At 48.3% G+C, this 15,640-nt stretch overlaps 1 protein-coding gene across 18 annotated transcripts in view; it reads left to right on the forward strand.

Moving 5' to 3' along the window:
• TICRR (TOPBP1 interacting checkpoint and replication regulator) overlaps nt 1-15,640 on the forward strand; it is a 144,885-nt gene that overhangs the window by 88,160 nt on the left and 41,085 nt on the right. For 5 of the 18 annotated variants that reach the window (XM_019640078.1, XM_019640071.1, XM_019640070.1 and 2 more), the window contains 5 exons: nt 3,691-7,217; nt 7,927-7,981; nt 9,423-9,529; nt 10,218-10,269; nt 14,912-15,234. The gene's annotated coding sequence lies outside the window, so the exon portion shown is untranslated. Of the gene's footprint in view, nt 1-2,390; nt 2,432-2,500; nt 2,536-3,690; nt 7,982-9,422; nt 9,530-10,217; nt 10,270-14,911; nt 15,235-15,640 lie in introns of those variants that run through there. The other 13 variants (XM_019640068.1, XM_019640072.1, XM_019640083.1 and 10 more) reach the window with 13 other exon arrangements.

Raw genomic sequence — 15,640 nt, forward strand, 5'->3', positions numbered from 1 at the left:
TGAGCAGCCGTCCAGTGGCCGGCGAGTGCCTGCCTCGCCCGGGAAGAGCGCAATGATAATACCAACATGGGCCAGTGAAGTGACGTCCTCCACAGCTAGACTGAAGAACAAAAGGACAGCAACTTGTCTGTTCTCCTCCCCCAATTCCTCAATAAAAAATCTTTAAAAAAAAGTCCTTAGAACCCCCAACCATAGACCACACTCTAGGCCCTGCTCCCTGGTGGGGGGGTCTGCCCAGGCAGATTCAAGGTTCTGCTCCATCCTGGCCACAGCCCCCCTACCCGCCCCAAGTCTGAGGGAAGCCTCTTCTGACCTTGGTCCGCCTTTTCCAAATGAACCTCTTTAATGGATGCTGCCTTCTGATTTCCCATCAGCTCTCCCCCCAACCCACCTCTCTCCTTTTGTGATTATAATTTTTAAAATTTTTATTTTATTTTTGATCACACAACAACGTATGCTTATTTGTTCTCCTTTCCTGAAACAACTTCAGGGGGCCTCTCTCCTTGCCCTTGCTCCAAACCTGTCATCCTAACCTCCAGCTCCCCTGTCTGACCTCCAAGTCAACTCATCCTGAAACTGACCTCTCCAAGGTCTATGCCCACCTCTTAAAACTAGGAGAAATTTGGAGAAGGTGGTGGCTTTATCCAGACACAACCAAGGTTCCACATAGACTAATAATCCCCGAATTGGCCTTTTATCAAATTATGGTCCAAACGTGACAAGGGGATCTGGGCGTCCAGAGGGGTCCTTGGCAGAGGTGAGAGTAGTGAAAGATCCCCAAAACACATTCCTGCTCCCTCACGCCTTTGCTTACAGGGGCTCTAAGAGATTAACAATGACAGAGAGACAAACCTGACCAAAGTTTTCTAGAAGATGAAGAGCTGTAGTCCTATAGAGCAAGGAAACCAGTTTTTCTTCATATTCTAAGTCCTTGGGGAGAAAACAAAAGACACTGGATTAAATGAAGCAGGAAAGATCTGGGCTCAAAATAAGGAAGAACTGCCAAAGCGACGGTGAGAACTACAGATCCTGAGCATGACCTGGCAGGAGCAGCTGGGCAGGCCCTCCCGAAAGTCCTGAGCACAAAGACAGACCCTGATTCAGCTTCCTTTATGGGGTGGGCCCGCGCCAAGCCCTGCCATCAGGGCTGCTGCTGTTGTACAGCCAGGTGGGCCGGGTTGCAAGGGACGCAGTGGCACAAGACGGTCAGGGAGCTGCCCAGCCAAGGAAGAGCTGGGCAGGGCTGGTCTGGACAGCAGGAGGGCTGCTCAGTGGGTGATCCGTCCTTGCGTCCCTCGTGCTTTGGCAGGTGCTTGGGACACGTGGATAAAATGAGGGAAGGAAGGAGGAAGGAACGGAGGGAAAGAAAAAGGGAGGGAAGATGAGAGGAAGGGAAACCGGAAGGAAGGGAGGAGGAAGAAAGGGAGGAGGGGGAGAGGAAGGGAGGAGAGATGGAGGAAGGAAGAGAGAGGGAGGCAATAAAGAGCGGGAAAGAAGGATGGAGGGAATAGAGGGGAAGGAAGGAAGGAAAGTCCAAGGGAGGGCAGAAGGAAGGGAGGAGGATGCGAGGGAGGGACATCTGCGCTCTAAACTTACACAGATGCCCCAGGCCCACCCTGCTCTATGGAAAGTGCTTTATCAGCAGCAGCACCACCCCAGGCTTTCTGGTAGCTGGGACTTGGGCTGCTACACATTTTCTGCCCCAGGCAGGCACAGCCCAGGGAGAGAGGTCAGCACAGGCTAGTGGGTCCTGAGCATCAGAGCTTGGGGTTGTGGGGGATCGTGACGGGCAGACAGCTCTGGGGGCCACGGGGGAGCTGGGCAACCGATGGGACCGTGCACCATTCTTATTAGATCTAGTTCTTGCTCATTTCTACTGGATTCATGTAATTTCAGAGCTGTGTTCCTAGGGGGAAATGTACTTTCATTTGATTTAATGTTTTTCACAAAATGACAATAACATTGTTATTCCTGCATGTAAAGGAGAGGAAGCTCATTCTAACCAATGCAAACAAAGGAAAGAATACAACAAGGACCTGAAATTTCAAAGATAACTATTGTCAACATTTTGTTGCACATCATTCTGGAATATATATATATATACACACACACACACACACATATATGTATATATATATGTATATGTATATATTTACATATTTAAATATGTAAAAGTTTTAGACCTAACTTCCTTGTAAATAAGCAGCAGTATCATTCATTTAGTCAAATATTTTAGGAAACAAAGAATTGGGCAACATCTGTGATTGAGATGATTTATTTCGAGTTGTGGAAAGGGAGAGGTTTCCTTTATTTTTTAATTTTTTTTTGTTTTTAGCTGAGCCATCCTGACACCTGTTGGCAGCTTAGCGGCAGCTCAGCTCGGGACATGAATCAAACCGGCGACCCTGTTGCTCAGAGCTCGGACTCTTGGGTGAGCTTTAACCAACTGAGCCACTCGGCTGGCCCCCTAGGAGAGGTTTCCTTTTGAAAACACAAATGCTGTATAATTCCACTCGTATGAGGTACCTAGAAAAGGTAAATTCATAGAGACAGAAAATAGGATAATGGTTGCCAGGGGCTGGGGGGAGAGGGGCATGGGGAGTTAGTGTTTACTGGGTGCAGAGTTTCAGTTTGGGAAGACGTAAATTTCTGGAGATGGATGGTGGAGATGGTGCACAACAATGTGAATGTACTTAACACCACTGAATTGTACACTTAAAAATGGCTAAAATGGTCGATTTTATGGCATGCATATTTGGCCACAAATTGCAAATAAATTTTTTAAAAACTCAAAAGGAAAAAAAACCCCATGGGAGCATGTACAGGCACTATTAAGATGGATGTCTGGAGTGGAGGTGGAAATAGAGTGAAAAGTAGGTGGACAGGGAACAGTAGTGGGAGGGAGACTTTCACTGTCTTCCTTTTAATACTTTTTCAGTGACTGGATTGCCTATTCAAAAGCACGTAATGCTTTTTTTTTTTTTTTTAAAGAAAGTTCTTCCTGATATTGTACCAAAATTGGGCCTACAACATGTCTAACAGGTTGACTTCCTCCTCAAAGTGACGGTCCTTTAAGTCCTTAAGACAGTATTCTGTACCCTCTGAGCATCCTCTTCAGTTCTCTGTTCCTCCTGCTCAGTACGGGGGGCGCTGATCACTGCAGAGGGGTGCCTGAGTCTGTGGGCTCTCTGGTGGACATCTGTGGTTTGGGGTGTCCACCATCTCTTCCCCCTTGCCCTAGAGCATCCTGAGTCTCCCTTTGGAGAATCTCCCACTGTGTACAATCTCTTTTGGAGGAGGTTCCAACTTTCCACTGTGAAAGAAAAGGGTACCAGTGGCCCAATCAGGAGGCAAGCCTGTGACTCAGCCAATCAACTCCCTCCCTCTCCCTGGGCTCTGATCTTCAGAGTGCTGCAAGGAAGCTGGGTCCCTAGAGGTGGTATTTATTCTAGCAGTGGTGGGCTAGAGGGATAGTCCTATGCTTCCTCCTTTGTGGGGGTTCCTGCTACCCAGGCTCCAGAGCTCTTTGGTTCTGGCCCATTCTCCACCCCTGGCCTTCCAGCCTCCATCAATTCTGTGAGCCCTAAAGGCTGTTGACTCCGGAAGGGATATACTTGTCAGGAAGGACTCCTTCTGGGTAGCTGGGGCCCAAATTCATAATCAGAGTCTAATCAGAACTGTTGTTTACAGGGAGCTTCTCATGTACACTGCACTTCAGGGAAAAGCCACAGACTGGGCTGCCAAGCCTCCTGCACTGTGTTCCTGCTGGCTGAACCAAACCTTATAAAGGAGTTCCTGGAATCATATTTTGACCAATGAAATGAGACCTGCCCCATCCACCTGGAGCTGCCCAGCTATATCCTCATTTGCATATTTGCTGTCCAATCAGAGCAGCTCCATAATGGCCAATCAGGACATGGGATTCCGACCAGTCAGGGCAGTGCAACATGGACCAATCAAACTGTGCAAATTTGGATCCTTCATTTGCATAAAAATGGACCAGTCGGGGGGACTAGGGTGGGCACTTTCTCTATATAAACGGGCCTCCTCTTCGTCTCACAGGGGAACACACTTTCTGTTTGCTTGGGCGACTGCATTTCCCTGGGTTTGCAGACTGTTCACCAGAATTAAGTCTCTCCTTTTATAGCACCACAGGAGACTCTTGTTGGCATTGGGTTGGTGGCAGCGACCTTTTGTTGATGAAGCCATCCAAAAATTTTTGCTTAAGCTAACCAGAGGCAGCCTCTGTAGTTCACGAGCAAGAATCCTAACTGCCAGAGGCCCAATTTACATATGAATTTGGGGTGTGTGTGTGACAGATTCTCTGTTCCCAAGATGGGCCTCAACAATTCCTCCTATCCCACGTGCTAGTTAAGAATATAACCTTGCCACTCCTTCCATGGAAAGGTGAAGCCTGTGTCCTCTTGAATATGAGCAGGCTTTCCCAAATAGAGTATGGCAGAAGTGATGCTATGTGACTTCTAACACTAGGTCATAAGAAGCCATGCAGTGTTGGCCTGGTCCCTTGAGATGCTTGCTCTGGCATGGAAGTCAGCCCCCATGTAAGAAATTCAATGACCCCGATGCTGGACAGGCACCTATAGGAGGTCTGGTTGACAGTCCCAGGTGGGACTCCCAGATGGCAGCCTGTATCAGCTGCTAATCAAGTGAATGTGTCATCCTGGACATCCATCCCAGTCGAGCCTTCAAACGATGGCAGCCCCATCCATAAACCACCTGGGAAGCCCCCAGCAAGAACTGCCCAGGTAAGCCTTCCCAAATTTCTGACCCACAACATCGTGAACAAAAAATTGATTGTTTTAAGGTGCTAAATTGTGGGATTATTTGTTACTCAGCAATAGAAACTAGAAACCCTCGCTTGCTTGCCTGCTTACCTTGCCCCAGAGAAAATTGTATTTTCTCAGCAAGAAAGACAACAGGAGAAAAAGCAATGAAACTACCATTTATTGAGTCCTACCACAGACATCCTTTTCGTATACCACCTCATATGACCCTCACAATTCTGTGAGTTGGGGACAGTTATTCCCTGGTGGAAAAGAGGGATTGGGGCTCAGAGGGGACAAAGCAGCTAGTTAAGTGTCAGACTACAGAGCCCGTACTTTTCACGCTGGAGCAGAACCCCTGAAAGCAAGACTAAAGGAGCAAGTGAGGGAAGAAAGTTGAATTTAACAACATGATGTTACAAGAACCAAGATTACTGAAGCTATGCGATCCTTTTAAAAGGATTAAAGTATCAGTTTTGCTTTACCCCACGCATTAGTCAAATAACAGGCAGAGCACGTCCTCCATGAGGAATGAGAGCTTTCACAGAACCTTCCAGTTACAGCGCATTACCTTCTGGCACTTGTAAATCACCTCCTTTGGTTCTTAAATAATTCTGTTAAGACCTGGGCTGGGCCGTCCAGCAGGTGGTTTAAGGTGAGATGGACAGATATGATGCATGAACATTTAGATGGGAATTAGGTTTAGTAATCCCTTGGGGAGTTCCTGTTATGAGCTAGGCACTTGAGGGACATTTTCCCTAATCCTGCAAGATTGACATCATTATACCCCCCTTGACAGATGGAGGCAGGGTTGCAGGTCAGGTCATTAAGTTCCTTGTCCCAAACATCACACAACGAGGAAGTGCAGGCTAAAGAAGGGACCCACTAGGGTGGAGAGTGGGGAGGGGAAAGCAGGCTGACAGACGTTGAGGTCCCGCTGGCACAGAGTCCTGGGCAGAGACACCAGCCTGGGGCCCCTGCAAACTGTGGGCACAGAGAGGATTGTGGGGTCCCTAGAGGCCACAGAGTCAAAGCTCTTAGGGAAGGGGCGATGTCCTAACCAACCAATGGATGGGCAGAAACCCCAGGGACCCACGTCTCACATTCAGTGACTCCCCAGCTAGATGGGAACCTCTGACCCAACCCCTTCCACTGCGATGAGGCAACTGCAGCCAAAGGGAATTTCCAAAGTCCCCCAGGTGTCACTGCCAAGCAAGACAGTACTCCATGTTCCTGACTCCTGGACCAGTGGTCTTTCAGAGTCACCTTCCTTTTGGTTCTGGGGATCAAACTTGGGCTATAACCAGGGTGACCCTTTCATGTATCATCCAAACCAGAGTGAGAGGGGGCGTTATTAATAATTACACCAGGACAGCAGGTATAAACAAGACTGCCCTGGGCTAATGGGACATGTGATCATCCTAGCATGACAGCCGAATGCCACCCACTTGCCCACCAGGAAGGCTTCTTTGTGACTGAAGGGATCTGAGAACTCGTCGTCACCCTCCATACCTGGTGAGGGGATGGAGAACCAAGCAGCCTTGAGGGTCTGTCCCTCCCAGGGATTTTCAGGGTGCCCCCAGACCAGCTGCTCCATAACTGGCCTTCCTCTCCACCCGGCTTGGGACGCATAAAGCTGTGTACGCATAAATAGAGGCCCCATTTGTGCACCTATCAGAGGGCAAGTGTCTTGCCAAGCCCAGCAGAGCTCTGGTTTCGGGTGCTTCCCTCTGGGTGGTAGCTGCTGAACCGAAGCTCCCCCTCATCGCAGAGCTGTGAGCAGGGCTTGGGTCTCTCCGGGCCCGGTAGCCAGGTCACAGCAGAAGCTTCGAGGATGTCAGGCGCACCCTGAGGACCTGGGCTAGCGGTGCTGTTTCCTCCCACCTCTGCCCTCACCCTGAGTCACACAAGCTTCAGCCTTACTGTGTGCACGAATGCCCTGGGGGTCTTGTCACATTGCAGATTCGGATTCAGGGCCTGGAGGGGGCTGAGTTGCTGCATTTCTAACAAGTCCCAGGTGATGCCAGTGCAGCTGGTCCAGGGACCCCTGTGAGTAGCAAGGCCATCCATGGCCGATGTCCGCCCTTCCAGTCCCTCCCCTGCATCACGTGGCCACTCCCCCTTCAGCTCTCAGTGCAAAGGGACAGCCCTCCTAGAGAGGCCTTCCCTGACTGCCACCTAAATGCAGTTCCCCCTGTGACCCTCTCCCAGCATCCTGTTCACTTCCTTCAGAGCAGCAATCATGGCTTGTCATTGGTTTATGTGTTTATTACTGATGGACATTGGGAGTGATCGTGTCTTTTGTCCCCACACTCTTGTGAAGCCTCTTCCCATAATGACGTTGGGCCTGGCCATGCCATTTCCTTGGGACAGTGGCACACTGAGATTCTGACCTTCAGAACCGAGCATCAGAGATGTGTGTTGTTTAAGCTGGTAAGTGTGTGGCGATTTACTGAGGCCGCAAAGGGAAACTCGCACAGGCCGTACCCCAGACCCGCCGAGTCAGCGACTGCAGGTGGGGCCCATACCCCTCGTCTCTTGTCTCACCATCTCTGCAGGGGGACACAGAGCTGCCCTCCAGGTGCAGAACCTTGCTTTCCAGCAGTGGTTCTTGACCTTCATCGTGCATCAGACTCATCTGGGGAGTTTCAAAAAAAAAAAAAAAACACCCCCAGAAATTCTGATTTAATTGGTCTGGAGTAGGGCCCAGACATCTCCTTCTCAAAAGCTCTCTCTGTGATTCTGTGCCCTGCCAAAATCAAACCCCAAATCGAACCCAGGTATTCCTCCCCCACCCCCGTTCCTGCTTCCGCCTCCCCCTCCTCCTCTCTCTCCAGGTACTGGTTTCATTTGGGTCTTCTCTGCCCGCTCTTTCTCAAGTATATACATTTCGTTGCACACTCCTAGAGGGATCTTGGAGAGCATCCGACCCAGCCTCACTCTTTCCGGTTGAGGAAACTGAGGCCCAGATAGAGGACGTGACCAGTCCAAGGTTCTCCAATGAGCGAGGCACGGAGCCTGGGGCAAAACCCTGGTGTCCTGGTCCTTTCTCCTCCCAGCCCACTCTGACCCTGTCCCCTGGGGTAGAAAGCGGAGGGCTCCAGGCAAGGACCCGGCTCTTTAAAACCTTCCCTCTTTCCAGGCAAGGCAGAAGGGGACCTGTGCAGTGAGCGAGCCAGCGCTGGAAGTCTCTGGAGGTGACCTTGGGGGCGGGGGTGGGGGTGGGGGCATGGCAGCAGGGACTCTGATGGCCCAAGATAAGGGAGGGGGATGGGGGAGGGGAGGCAGCCAGCCGAGACTATCGCAGGGGGAAAGCAGCAGCTAGCCCTGTTCCCAACCGCCTACCCACCTGAGGGGGGTGGAAAGGAGGAGAGAGGAGGGGACGGGAAGGCATGGGTCAAGGACCCGCAGATAAATAGCCCGCTTCCTACTGCAGGAGCCCTGGGCTGACAGGGATGACGGTGAGGGTCACTGAGGCCATCTTCACCCTCCCCCCAGCACCTGCAGGACCCTCCCCCACAAAGGGACGAGCGGAGGAAGACTGGGTGGAGGGGACTCACCCTGGCTGCAAGGTGGCAAGTTTGGGAGGGGACAGCAGTGTGGTGACCTTAAAAGCACAGGCAGTGCTGGGAATCGCGCAGAGGCCGATTCAGATGGAGGCCCTGAGCCTCTCTGAGGGAGTCGGTCTCCCTGTCTGTAAACCGGGGATAGCAACGCCTACCTGGTTCTTGTAAGAATTCGGAAAAAACACACGGACACATAGGTGCTCGTGGGGCTCTGAAAATGGAAAGGCAGCACACGGAAGGGTTCAGACTGGCTGGCTTCAAATCCCAGCCGGGCCCCTTTCCACCTGGCACAGGACCGCCAGGTGCCTGTTTCCTCTACTGGGAACTGGGGCGGCAGACATAACAGAAGTGAATTCATAGATGTGAAAGGCTTGGGACAGGGTGCCTGGCTCACTCGGTGCTCCAAACTGGCAGCTTGATTTTGCGGCTTCTGCCTTGTGGGCGGGCAAGGAGAGCCTGTGGTGCCTCTCGGAGACCTTAGACCTAGGGAAGGGCCTACGAGGTTTCCCTGGGAACAGAAATGTTTCTAAGACCTGAAGAAAAGTGATTGGCCTCAAAGTATGAAAGGAAAACTACAAAATCAAAATGAGGAAATGCTTTGTGAAATGTCCACAAACATACTATTATTTCAACTTTATTAACTGCCTTCGTAAACATTTAATAGCATTTGAAATTCAGTTATCGGTTAGATTTTTCTCATTCTACAAGAATGAGAGTGAGTGGTGATGACTAAGAAATCAGAACCGGTCATAGCTTAAGCAGCTTGTAGCCAAATAACTTCAAATGCAAAATTGTAAAAATTATTTTAGCAGATGACTGTGATAGGGTTGAAATTTTAAAATATGTTTAAGAAATATATATGTATAAAGTTCAAGGAAATGAATGAGAACAATACACTCCAAATTCAGGATGGCAGTTTCCTCTGTAGGGAGGGGAGGGGATCAGAGAGGGGTACACAGATTATTTTAGCCATCTTGGTAACATTTTATTCCTTCTCTCCCTCCCTCCCTCTCTCCCTTTCTCTCTCTCTCTCTCTCTCTCTCTCTCTCTCTCTCTCTCTCTGTGCCATGAGGGCACCGTGAGAAGGTGGCCATCTGCAAGCCAAGTAGTGAGCTGCACCAGGAACCAAATTGGGCAGCACCTTAACCTTGGACTTCCCAGACCCCAGAAGTGTGAGAAGTAAATTTCCGCTTATCAAACTAAGACAGGGGACCGGGTGCTACCATCAGCCAAGGGTGCTGACCCTCTGTGGAATATTACTGTGCCCAAACTGAGCAGGACTGGGGGAGAACCAAAAGGATGATGGCGATGACACCAATAATAATAGTAATAATAGCAATAAAAATAATTCACACCCAAGCCAAAGCACCTACATCATTCACAAAATGAAAACATAAAACGAGCTCAGAACAATGGCGTAGCCAAGTCTTCACACCCTAAATCCAAACACGGGTCATGAGAAGACAGGACGTGGCCGGGTATTACTCACTAGTTTGTGACAGGTACCAAGGTAGCTAAGCCTACAGCCCCGTGCAGTGGATAGGTAAATCCCATAGACACAGCCTGGGCCCCTAAGGTTTAGCCAAGCCCCCTGTGCCTACGAGTCAATGGTAAAACACGAGCCTGAATGGTTCTTCTAATGAAAAAGCGAAAACACTAAATGCTGAGTAAAATATTAAACAAAATACCTTTTGTCACTGAACTAACACAATAATGAGTCATCCACAGGTCCCCAAACTGTGGGTAAAGGAGCCCCGAAGCTGGCTGGTACACTCAGGTTTCTGCTGGACGCCGGAGACCTGGAACTTGCACTTTTAAAAAAAATTTATTGGAATTGCATTAACATACAATATTATATTTGTTTCAGAAGTACGACATAGTGATTCGACATTCACATCCCTTATGAAATGATCATCATGGTAAGTCTAGTTATTATGTCACCATACAGAGTTATTGACTATATTCCCTATGCTATACGTTATAGCCCCGTGACTTAATGTATTGTACCTCTTAATCCCTTTCCCCTATTTCACCCACCCCTTTCCCCTTGCCCTCTGGTAACCATCAGTTTGTTCTCTGTGTCTTGAGCTTGTGCTCTGATGGCTGCCCCAGGTGGAAGGTCAGAAGAGAAATCTTAGGGTCCACCCAGTGATGTGGGGCATAAATTTTACAGATATAAAGGAAGATATAAAGGATGTGTAGCGCACAACTTACAAATAATAATAACCTATATTGTACAATGCTCTATTGTAATTTCCACATAGGCAATTGATTCTCACAAAACACTTTTTTTTTTCAGCTGAGCCATCCTGCCCCCTGTTGGCAGCTCAGCTTGGGCGCAGCGTCACAGGCCCATGTGGGAATAGAACCGGTGGCCCTGTTGCTCAGAGCTTGCACTCTTAAGCCAATTCTTAACCAACTGAGCCGCTCGGCCGGCCCAACACTTTTGATTTTTGCCAAACTCTTATATCCTTAGCCGACCTTTGGCTGCAATTCATCATGGCTCTGACATGAATGTTTGGTTGACACTTTTGTTCATATTAAGGCGGAAGTTGAAATGAAACAAAAAACACATAAGTTGGAACTTCATTCATTAATCAAAACTGAAGCTACTTTAGTGAGGGACACACAGTGGCCTCTAGGGCCCTGGTCATATGTTATTTTTTTAGCTGGGCAGTGAGTGTATAGATATTCATTCTATTATTTTTCTTTAAAATGGCTCGATTTTTATATATTTTTTGTACATGTGAAATATTTTATAAATATAATTATGATCTTATAACTTTTTAGAAAGACGGAAAAGGAAGTTGTAAAGAAGGTCTAAAAATGGGACTCTGTAAATATTTGGGGCTGAGGCATATGCTGGGCGCCCAGGTTCAGGGCTGCACCTGGAGGACAATGTAAACTCAGCCTATTTGCTGTCGTGTCCCCTTTGGTTCCCCATGGATGGGGACAGTGTCATCTGTGTCCCTGACCCCACCGTTCCACATCCATGTTTCGGTGGGGCTGTCACAGCCCCCTCCACTGGTTTGTTTTGTCGCCCTTTCCTACTTTTAATTGTCTTTTATGACGCCCAATTGCTGGCTAACATCCTGCAAGTGTTTGGTCAAGGTTAACGTTGTCTGTTGACCTCTGCCTTCACTTGGTCTTCAGAGGTTTCACAGTCTCCTTGTGGGCTTAGGAAAGCGGTACGCAGCTCGGACTCTCTCCATCTGCCCTGTACTCATGCCACAGAATATAACTGGTGTGCGGCTAATGGACAGTAGGAATGACAGGCTACATCTAGTAATTACCGTGAACATTCACTTAACCTGTGCAAGCACTCTGCGTGCATTCTCTTGTTTAACCCTCACAGCAACTGCGGGAGCTGGGTAGCAGTATGATTCCTGATTTGCAGATAAGCACACTTAGGCTCAGAGAGCTCAAGCGAGGCTCACACATGGTCAGAGGAGAGCGAAGCGGCCTTCCCAAGACGTCTGCCTCCTCTGGCTCCTTTTGGGTGCTTATCCAGGGAACCAAACACCCAGAGAGCCACTAAAAACCCTTGAGGATTGTGAGAAAAGACCCCTCATGTGTTTACAGAAAGCCCAGAGAAACGGCCTCGTCCTCCAGGCCTTCTCAGAGTGAAAAGTCCACCCAGGAATTAGGGTCCAATTCTACAAACGTGCCCTGCTTCTAACCCTTATGAGTAAATCGACAGCAGGGAGCGTGGGGATCACACTCTGGGCAAGTCACTTAACCTTTGTTTGCCTCATTTATTGTAAATGGAGATGAAGATGAAAGTTATATGAAAATGAAATGTTAATATATGCATAATTCTTTGAACAGTGCCTGGCGCATAGGGAGTATTATCTGAATGTTGACTATTATTAAGTTTTATTATCTGTATCTAAGTCACTCAGGGACTCCTCCTGAGTTTCATCATGGCTGGCTGCTGGATTGCCCCCTCATGTGCCTGGGGAGTTAAGTTTCTTGTTCACATCCCAGAGGAAAGCAGGAAGGTGGGCCCACCCAGGTGGTTAACTGAGGCGGTTGGGCTGGGTGAGCTGAACACGCAATGGAGTCGCCGAGCAGTGGAAGTCTTTCCCTTGCACTCACTGTGTGGTGGTGGGGGTGGAGGGACTGGGCAGATGGCTGGCGCACAGGAGGCACATGGGTTTCACCCCTCAAGTTATCAATGGAGTTGAGTCAGAGAGCATTGTTTGGACAAGGCTGCTATGTATCATTTGGCTAATTGGCTTGGAGCACTCTCCTCTTTCTCAGTATTCCGGATTGATGGGTGTGGTTTTCTTTTCTTTTTTCCTCTCTCTCTTGTCTCCCCATATCCACGGCCGCTTGGTCTCTGGGAAACTTGGGGATCAAAGAGTCAAAGCTGATACTATCCATTGAGCTCTGGGAGCATCCGGAAACAAGCATGCATCATAGGAGATTTTAAGTTTCAAATAGGCCCAAGGGGAAATCGGCGAGGCTGGCTTGGAAGAAAGTTCCGCTGTCATTTCTTGGATGTGATTAGCGAGACTAACTCTTCTGTGAGGTTTAGGCAAACACAAAGGCCTTCAGGGGCCAGGCTGATAAATGAGTGAGTGAAGTAAGAAGGAAGGGCATGCTGGGGACAGCGGAGGAGCAGAAGGAGCAGCTACTGCTCAGTGCCCTTGAGAAATATGGACCCAGTGGCCAGATACTCGGAGGGTTCCAGAGAAACTAGACATTACTGTACATGAAATCTCCAGATTTTAAAATGTTTGATCAAATACTCTTATCTTTAATTTTTTTTTATTATGAAAAACTTCAAATGTACAAAAAAAACCCCACAGTGATATTCTAAGGAACACCCACACCCACATACACTCATCACTCAGATTTAACCCTTTTAATATTTTGCCATATTTGTTTCATCTATTTTTCTTCTGCTTAAGTATTTTAAAGTACAAAATCAAAGAAGCAAATAAAATCTTTTCATCTTTAACTGCTTCAATAGGTATCTCTTCAAAACATAGGTATTTTCCTAAGTAGCTACAATAATACTTAAGAAAATGAACAAGCACCTTGTCTTTATTCAAATTTTTTTCACTGCCCCCTCAAAATGACGTGTTTAGATGGATTCTTCAAGCCAGAATCTAATCGAGGACCAAGAATTAGATTTGGTTGTTATGTCATAAGTGTCTTTACTCTAGAAGAGATCCCTACTGGTCTGTTTTGTTATATTTTTTGTGTTTTTGCTGACACTGATTTGAAGAACTCAGATCGGTGTCTTGTTGACTGACTAGATATGTCTGATTGTTGGCTTGTGGTGTCGCTTAAACTTATTCCTTTATTCCCTGCATTTCCTGCACACTAGGAATTGGATCTAAAGCCTTGGTTAAATGTAGGTTGACATTTTGGAGAGAATATATTCCAGGTGATGCTGACTTTACCTCGGAAGGCACAGGACACAGTCCCATTAGTAGTGACACTAGATGGAGGATTAGGTTAAGGTGATGCCCTCCATTGGAAGTCTGTATCTTTTTCCTTAGACCAGTCATTTCCCCCAAAACCTTTTACCTAATGGTGTTCGCATCCATTGGTGCTCCTTGCCTGAATCGATGATTTCATTAGGAATTGCAAGGTGGTGTTTTTCTGATGCTATTTTTATTTTATTGTTTTGACATTTATTAGCTGGCGTTCTTCTTTAAGGAAGAGCTTTCCCTCACCAACAGGAGCTATGTGTCCATCTGGAAACTGGAAGTACTGGCTCCTACTGGTGCATGTCCTCCCTCGTGCAGGGATCAGGTTCATCTTCTGTGTCACTCCATTTTTAGTAGATGGGCTGCCAAAGTGATATGCGTTTTTAATAAAAACATAATACGATCCGCTCCTGGGGATTTTTAAGTAAAGATACACTCCAGGCAGGTACATCCCCAGGGGCCCCCACCTGCTTTTGTGTCATCTCCTGATGAGCTTCTTCAAAGAGCCTGGGATGCCTCCTCAGGGGACCTTCCGTTCATCCTTGGGCTCCCACATCAGTGAATGGCCCCGGTGTTCCAGACCATTTCCACAGGACCCAAGGTGAGGGGTTTCTGGACTCTATGCAATCCTGATAAGGCAGGCCTGGGCCACGCCTCACTGGCTTCAGCCACAGCTTTGCTCTCCCAGCCAGAAAAGGGAGAGCCAGTCCCACAGAGCTCTGCCCCCAGACACGATTTACCCACGGAGTACTGCTGGGGTGGGAGTGGAGGTGGGCTTGGAGCAAGAGTAGGCTCCTAAGCCTCACATTAGCAGGGGTCAGAGAGATGACGGGACAGGGGTAAGGCAAGCACCACCCAGCCTTATCACACCCCCACCCCGACATCTCTGAACTACAGGCCTGACCCTCCAGTAAGTAGAGGGACCGTTCAATCAGCTATGTGATGTCCAGCAAGTTACTTAACCTTTCTGAGCTGTAAAAAAATGGGGATTTTGAAAAAAATACCTACCCAGAAGGATTTTTGGAAGATTAAATGTGAATACTCCTAGCATAGTGCCAGACACTCAGAAATTGTGTGATGAACATTATTTTCCTTTCTGCTGTCTTTTCTGTAACAGCTTCCTGCACAATGCTGTGGTTCCACCAGGGAAGCTAGGCAAGCGGGCAGTCCCCAAAAGGGCGGAGAAGCCACTGTTGTCTCTTTGTGCCCAGGAATACTGCCACAAATGGATGGCTCCTCCCAGGGACAACCAGGTAACCTTGGAGTACGGAGACCTTGGGTAGAATGGATGCTGGGGCAAACGGCTGTTGCGGCGGAGAGACAGGGTCCCCCAGGACCTGCCCCTTACCCAGACCCACCCAGGACACAGATTCGCTGTGTAAAAATCCTCAGCACCGAGACCTCAAGACTTCCTGCCCAACTGGAACTGGAGGTGTCCAGGTACCTCAGCTGTTTTTTTTAAAGGAGAAGAACATCTCATTGTCACCATCACCCTCAAACAGAAACCACAGTCCTAGAATAAGACAGAGTTGATTCATGTGCTCAGGCCCCACCAGGATTCAGTTCAGTTAGCAACTTTGGGGGTGGGGCCAGCTTTGGCTATTTTTTAAAGTCCCCAGGTGCTTCTAATGTATAACCAGGGTTAAGAACTATGAGTACCGGTCTAGTCCAACCTCCTCACTACAGAGATAAAAACACACGGGGGGGGGGGGGGGGGGGGGGGGGAAGGAAACAACCCCAGAAAGGTTAAAAGAAATACTTACAGGGACAGAGTACAGTGCAAAGTAGGTGTCCCAAAGAAGGAAGCTATAATATGATGACTTCCTTAATTCTATTTCTCTACACA

This window comes from Hipposideros armiger, unplaced genomic scaffold, assembly GCF_001890085.2.
Source record: "Hipposideros armiger isolate ML-2016 unplaced genomic scaffold, ASM189008v1 scaffold_48, whole genome shotgun sequence".
Taxonomy (NCBI): Eukaryota; Metazoa; Chordata; class Mammalia; order Chiroptera; family Hipposideridae; genus Hipposideros; species Hipposideros armiger.